The sequence below is a fragment of the Sinocyclocheilus anshuiensis genome, unplaced genomic scaffold (assembly GCF_001515605.1).
Source record: "Sinocyclocheilus anshuiensis isolate Anshui unplaced genomic scaffold, SAMN03320099.WGS_v1.1 scaffold967, whole genome shotgun sequence".
Taxonomy (NCBI): Eukaryota; Metazoa; Chordata; class Actinopteri; order Cypriniformes; family Cyprinidae; genus Sinocyclocheilus; species Sinocyclocheilus anshuiensis.
This window is the reverse complement of record NW_015542427.1, coordinates 499,026-506,631: the sequence shown is the minus strand read 5'-3', so window position 1 is coordinate 506,631 and position 7,606 is coordinate 499,026. Positions and strand designations below refer to the sequence as shown.

Genomic DNA, 7,606 nt, shown 5'->3' with positions numbered 1-7,606 from the left:
CTTTACTGGAAACTAAAGAACAGCTCTCTTCTACGAGTCTGCTCTCCCATTTGTCTCCTGTGCATGTTGTTGTTCATTAAGGTCTCTGGCGTCATTCTGTTAGCGATCTCACAGCAGCTGCTCCATTCTGCCACTGGCAGGATGCCACTAATGAGATCGCTAACAGAATGACGCCAGAGACCTTAATGAACAACAACATGCGCAGGAGACAAATGGGAGTTTGTCGTAGAGGAGAGCTGTTCTTTGGTTTGCAGTGGAGAACAATGTGACCGCGATCATAAAGACTTTGTTTTCCCCAACATTTCTGTTCAATAGTTATAACTGTATTGCAGTGCATATAGAAGCTCTTGACTGGCAGTGCTGCTTTATTAAATATTGAGTAGATGGGAAGTTGACACATTTTCAGAAGCTTTACAGTCATAATTTAAGGTCAGCATGAGTTTTGGACTTTGCAGGTTAATTGGAAGCTTTTTTCCCCCCTAACTGAAATTATGCCTTTTAAATTCGAATATAATTCAAATTTTGATAATATTTAAGTGGAAAATTCGAATTTAGTTTTTCAGTCATTTTGACAGTCCTAGTGCACACACTGTAAACAGAGTGGATTGGTTTCATTTTAATCTCTGTGGATTTATTTATTTCCAGAGATGCAGTCTGTTCCTGTATGTTTTGGGGTGAGTGCATGGTAGGGATGTAACGGTACACAAAATTACATTTCTGGATGTTTTCGGTGGGGAGGGAAAACTTTTTTTTTTTTTTTTACACACTAAACAAGCTATAGCTCTGTCTTAAAACAAGTCTGGCAATACTGCTGCAACACACTCTTTATACTGCTGTTTATGGTGTTTTTGTAAATGGGGGAAGACATTTAAAATGTTTCCACTTTGGGATGCTGTTTGTGCACTGGCATTTCTTCAGTGAAGTGTGTCGCTTGCTGTCAGGATGCAATATGGACAGACTTGCATGATTTCAAACATTTACAAGTAAGTACACTTGTAAGTACACTTACAACCATAAGATGTAAGATATACAAAGAAGGAAGTTTTGAAGTGCATTAAATGGTTCATGAGTTCATTAAATGGTTCACGAATTATTTCAAACTTAGTTTAAGCACTTAATATAAAGCACTTCTTATGTTTAGGACAACTGGGGCCGTGGGCTTTTTCCAAAGAAGCTCACTCTGTTCTGTTATTTTTTCAAATGCTTTCACAGCATCAAAGTATATCGACGTAAATGGTGTTGTCCCATCCAATGGGGGAAGCTCAGCGTTTCAAATTAGCTTCTGCACAAAGAAGTTACGCACATGCAGTGGTTAAAAAAGTGATGCAGTCGTTCAGTATATGCATACCAAAACAACATGCATGTATCAAAACCCTCTAAAATAAAGTCCTTTGGTCATATTCAATCCCAAACTTAATCTCAAGAATGCAATCCCAGAATACACCGTGACAATCTTAGATTGTTAGGATCAACAATCCAAGGTGGCAGACGAACCAAGATAGATAATGATTGTAAATATTAATTATTTAGTGCAGAAAAGCCCTGGTTAAAAAACTGATATTTACCCCAGAATTTGTCATGTATTTTTATGTTTATATTGTGTCTTTATTCTTGTGACCTGTATTAAATTTGATCACGATTTGAATCTCCTGTGTGTAATTGTATGTGTTCCTTTATTTTTAGTTTGGATGCTGCTGTTGAAGCATGTAGACTGTAAGCAGTGCGGCAACTTGGTAGATTTTGTAACCGAGCTGCTATTTGCTAAAATGAAATGGCAGACTCATATTTCGTAACCCTTATCTAATTCATATGAAAATAAGTCTTTACAGCAGAACAAGAGTAATGTCAATTCTATATCAGCTTGTTTATTTGCACCCATTAAACAACATCTATTCTAGAAACAGGCCACAGTTTATCTGATGATGGTGGAGTGTTGACGTGGCTAACAGCCAGCCTGCTTATAAATGTGATGGCGGTGGTGGTAATTTTGCTATGATGGATCACAGTGATAGTCATAATGATAATGATGTTGGTAGAGATGGTTTGGGAGAAGGATGCAGTAATTACTGCCATTCCCTCTCCTCTTGATGAATTATCTGCTGGTTGTGCTGATGGCAAATGGGCGGGCTTGAGCATGCTAATAATCAAATGGGTGGAGCTGATGGACATGGACTTGAGAAAAAAGCAGATGTTCAAACCACTTTTCTCTCTTGACTCCAGTAGTTTCTCTACTCGAGCCATTGTTAGCCAGTGTTGTAGCATGAACAAGTGTCAAGAGTGTTTATGAAGAAGTAGTTCACCCAAAAAAAATCTCAATTCCCAAGAAAACTGTTGTCTCTCTATCCTGTTTCTTCTGTAGAAGGTGCAAGGCATTTTTATTTTATTTTATTATATTTTATTTTTTATTTATTTATTTTTTTGAAGTTTATTCTGGCTATATTTTTCAGTATATTGAAAGTGAATGAGAATTAGGTTTAAGGTAAGTTGTAAAGAAAGTCAGTCACATTTGAGCATGAGAGTTTTTGGGTGAACATCTCTTTCCTAATGTGGAGCGAGTGGGTGAAAATACCTTTCTTTCTGATTGAAATTGAATCAGGTCCATTTCAATTTAAATCTTGCGTCAGAACCCAAAGCATGTTAAACTCCCATCAACTCAAATCCCCTGGTGTAGGGTGAGATTTCCATTTCTCCATGAGCTGATTAGAGCACAGACAGATTAGTGCCGCTAATACGTACGCTGTTGCTTAGTGTGTTTGGTTTGCTTTAGTTTATTTGGATGCAGTAATCAGGCTTTGTTTGCATTTCTCAGCATCATACTAGGATATCGGCCAACACATTCTTTTATTTGTTTGTTTTCCGTGAATACTTCTAATGACCAAGACTGCATGCAAACCTTATGGATAGTTTAGTTTTGCATTTGCTTTTAAATGGATCTCTCTCTTTGTTCTTTATGCAGTTGATTCCATATTTTAAAGCTTCTCATTTGTATGTCTGAAATTGCCCCATGATTCTGCCTATGAATAACCTCTGCTCACTTGATGACGAACATCCGTAGTCATAGTAACAATATAGCTGCTTGGAGCAGGTCGGTTCTGTCTAGGATGTTGGGAGATTAAATCGCCAGCTCCAGGCACTTATATTTTAGTCTGTTGAAGACCAGGTTTTTCTTCTGAGCGGTCTGACATGCCAACCAATAGCTTGAGTTTGAAGTTGAGCCAGAAGAGTCTGTAGGAATATTTTTGATACCGGTTTCGTTCGTATTTCTTTTTTTTTTTTTTACTCCGGAAAATTCATACTCTGTATACATACTCTGTATGTAGCCTATTCCAACATGATAAAAACAGTAATTTTATCAGGGTGACTTGAATAGCTATAGCTGTATGGAAGAATGAATTGTTCTAAAATGATTGGGGTGATTTTGTTAGGGAGTGCATAAAAAATAAAATAAACAGCTGAATAACTTTTTACCCTGAGGATTTTTTTGAATGCAAATCATCCTTTTAGGGGAATAACATGAAAAACAGTTTTACTGTTTTACTCTTTACAAGAACAAACTCAAATCTATGGAAGCCAGTTTCTGCCACCGAATAAATAATGTTATTGTTACTTATTTTACAATTCTGTCTTTTTTTCAACAAAAGTTTTCATCTTGCACGTCTGATTTTTTTCTCAGAATTGTGGGATCTAAACTCGCAATTGCAAGAAATAAAGTCAGACTTGCAATTCTGACTTTATCAACACGCAACTGCAACTTTATGCATGATGTAAAGTTGCAGTTGCGTGTTTATAAAGTCAGAATTGCAAGTTTATATTTGGCAGTTCTGAGGTAAAAAAAAAAAAAGTCAGGATTGTAAGGAAAAAGTCACAATTACCTTTTTATCTTTTTATCCAGTGGCTGAAGTGGGCTTCCATACAAACCTCTTTCAGTAAAAAAATAAATAAATGGAAATAAACACCTCATTTTCCTAGACAGCATTCCCACTGTTTTAACCCATTCAGTATGGCTATATAAACAAAATAAGAAACATTGTAGTAATACTCTTGGACTGCAAAAAAGGTGTATTTCAGCATTACACATAAGCAGTTAATGATACAGTATTTACGCATATATGGCTTGGTTCATTTACTGCAAAACACCAAATCGTGAGCTGGATGCGTGTAAATGAACACAATGCAGGGCATCACTCTTAGCGCTTTTACACCGGGGCTGGTGCTGGAGCCCAATTGGGAATTGGGCTGCCCTTTTCCACTCAAAAAAAAAAAAAAGATCCTGGTTCCGAACCGGCCCCGAAACCTTGCTGGTCTCAAACAAGGGACCCTATGACATCAGTATGCGGAGCTTCCACTACAGACCACAGTTTGAAAGGAGCCATTTTTAAAAGCTGTCGGAATTCAGGTAAATTAACAACATTAACAACAACTATTGAATATGTCAGTTCAGCAGTGGTCAGCAGAAAAGACCGCTCTCCTTCTGCAAAAGATAACAATCGATTCCGGTCACATGTTGGTGTAGAGAGTTCTGCTCCCTGTCACTGGAAAAGCGAGCCGGTCCTGAACGAGTGCCACTCTTGGCCAGGCACCAGTTCCAGCTCTGGCACCAGCCCCAGTGGAAAATCGGTATCTGAAACACACAGCACATATAGTGTGTTTATTTAATAAAATCTCATCCTTCTGGATTCGATAATCGCATTAAACGATATCTTATTTGATGCTTGTGCAGCTCTGGAAAAATCTAAGAGACCATTCCAAATTTTTCTTAAATCAGCATCTCTACATGTATGGCAGCCATTCCATTCCAGTGTCTGTTGCATTCCAACACAGACACACCTCATTCTGCTTAATGAAGTACCGATTAGGTGATCACCTCAACCAAATCGTATTTAACGAGGACAAATATAAAAACTACTGCTGTGGTCATCACTATCCTCTTGCAATCGGACCAGCTGGATGGCAAAAACAGTGCTAGTAGTAGCTCAAAAGTAATTGGAATCAAATAATAACTACTGACCAAAAGAGTTGAAAAGACCATTTTTGTGTGTGGATCAATTCTGGCTTTACTGGCAGAGGGATACAGTGAGCGTCAGGTTGCTTCAAAGACAGTGGTTCATAAGAACAAGGTCAAGTTGCAGACATTGGGGACAACAAAGCTACAGCCCGGCAGAGGGCAAAAATGACTCTCCACTAACTTGGACGACCACCAACTCATTCGAATGTCACTCAGCAACCATAAGATGACATCAAGTGACCTACAAAATAATGGCAAACAGTCTGAAGAGCCAGGCTAAATGTTGCAAAAGACCATAAGGATTGGACCGTCTCTGATTCCAGTTTTCAGCTTTGCCCAACACCTGGTCATCTAATGGTTAAACTGAAACCTGGAGAGGCCTGCAAGCCACAGTGTCTTGCACCCACTGTTAAATTTAGTGGAGGATCAGTGATGATCTGGGGTGCTTCAGAAAGGCTGGAATCAGGCACATTCTTCTTTGTGAAGGCCGCATGAATCAAGCCACGTACAAGGTTGTCCTGGAAGAAAGCTTCCTTCTGCTCTGATAATGTTCCCCAACGCTGAGGATTGGTTTTTCCAGCAGGACAATGCTCCATGCCAGGTCAGTCAAGGAGGTGTGGATGGAGGACCACCAGATCAAGACCCTGTCATGGCCAGCCCAATCTCCAGACCTGAACCCCGCTGAAAATCTCTGGAATGTGATCAAGATGAAGATGGATGGTCACAAGCCATTTGGGAGAAATGTCACTAGTTTATAGAATAAAACAAAAATTTTCATTTTACCCAAGCGCTTACTAGGGCTGGACAATAATTCAATATCAATATGTATCGCGATATAATTCTTTTCAATAACGGTGATATGATTTTTAAACACATTTCCGATATTTCGATATACATTACCAGTGTTTCCCATGCATTGATTTATTTGTGGCGTTTGACTTCGTTGAATAAACATTAGCACTGCACGTTTCAAAATCATAACGTGGCGCGGGTGTTTTATATGAATGTATCTCTGAAGGGAACCGACTGTCTTCAGAAAAGTTTCGATGACATTTTCATTTTATCTGATAAAGTTGTGTTCATGAGCGGAGCTGCTTTGATTACAGCCGTTACCGGAGAACCCGCAAGTTCTACCGCTCTCAATGCACCTCCTGCTGGCAGACAATATCGGAATTATATCGTATCGACCGAAATTAAGAAATATATCGTGATATAAATGTTGGCCATATCATCCAGCCCTAGCGCTTACCTATAAATAGTAAAACCAGAGAAACTGATAATTTTGCCATGGTCTGTCTCTTAATTTTTTTCCAGAGCTGTATATGTGTTTTTTACTATTTAACTTTCTTCCCTTACCTGCTTGTTAATTGTCATAAGACACCTGTGGTGGTGTGTAATCCAGTTGTCCATCTCTTCCGAACCCCGTGGCATCAGGGTATAATCACAGCACACTGTATATGGCATGATGTCAGTCATAACCTACAGCCTTAATCTCAGTTTGAAATGCCAGCTTTACTTCAGAGCTGTTCATCTGCAGAATAAAGATACTCTGTTTCCTTCTCATGCACAAATGGACTAGACTGAGATGAATGGAAAGAGATCGGCGCTTTTGTCATAATAGAGGTGTCATGAGTGTCACTGAAGTGATAATTATGTGGCGTTTGAACAGAATTGTGCACTGCACGGATAATTGGGGCCAATTACTTTTTAGTTCATGTAGCTTATTGTATCAATACGAAAACATTTAAAATTAGAAACCTTAGAGCCTCTGAACATTCAGCTTCATGATTTCTCTCAACTATCACTATTCTCCCATGCAGATTTTTTCCTCCTCTCTTATATGAAATGTCTCTTTGAAGCTACTCTCAAAACTGCAATTATCTCTCTGCTTCACAAACCTATAGCATCATTACTAATTATAAAGGAATATTACAGTTGGAATGGAGGACTGGAAGGTGGCTCTTGAATGAAACAAGAGAGGAAGGATGTTTTTTTCCCGCTGGTTGCGTGATGTATTCAGAGAGGCGTGAGTCGAACAGTTAAGCAAGAAAGGAGCCCTTCAGTTGTTTTCTGTGACCTGAACCCACACACATTCACCAATGGCCTGTAATTAGCGTTTCACACACACCCTGCAGAACATAATGAGTATTCTTCTGCTGGAAAGCACAACTTCAGCAAATGAATCCAAATTGGCCGGAATAAAATAGTTCCTAGTGAAGTTACATTTGTTTCTATTTAAAGGGGTCATATGATGTTGCTAAAAATAACATTATTTTGTTTATTTGGTGTAAGGTTGAAGTGTTCTGGAACAGTGTTGTAAATACAACTTAACCACTGATTTCTAGTCGTGTCCTCTTTTGGACGGCCAAACAAAGTATTTTTGCTTTCACAACGAAACGCAGCATCACACACGGCAGCCTAGAGTGAGCGGAGGCCGGCGGGCTTGCGGCAACCACATGTGATGTCCTCCGGGCTGGACTCAGCTTCATCCATGGTGAAAGCCAATCCGGCGGTCCACAGCACGAAGTTAATGTATTTGCTCAGCGACCAGCACGGATCAGCTCTAGGTATGACGAAGCGGATATCGTCCTCTTTTGGAAG

General features: G+C 39.2%; 1 protein-coding gene across 2 annotated transcripts in view; it reads left to right on the top strand.

Annotated features, from left to right (window-relative positions):
* The window catches only part of LOC107693556 (protein NDRG3-like), a 71,821-nt gene that overhangs the window by 13,072 nt on the left and 51,143 nt on the right, over nt 1-7,606 (top strand). The window lies entirely within an intron of this gene.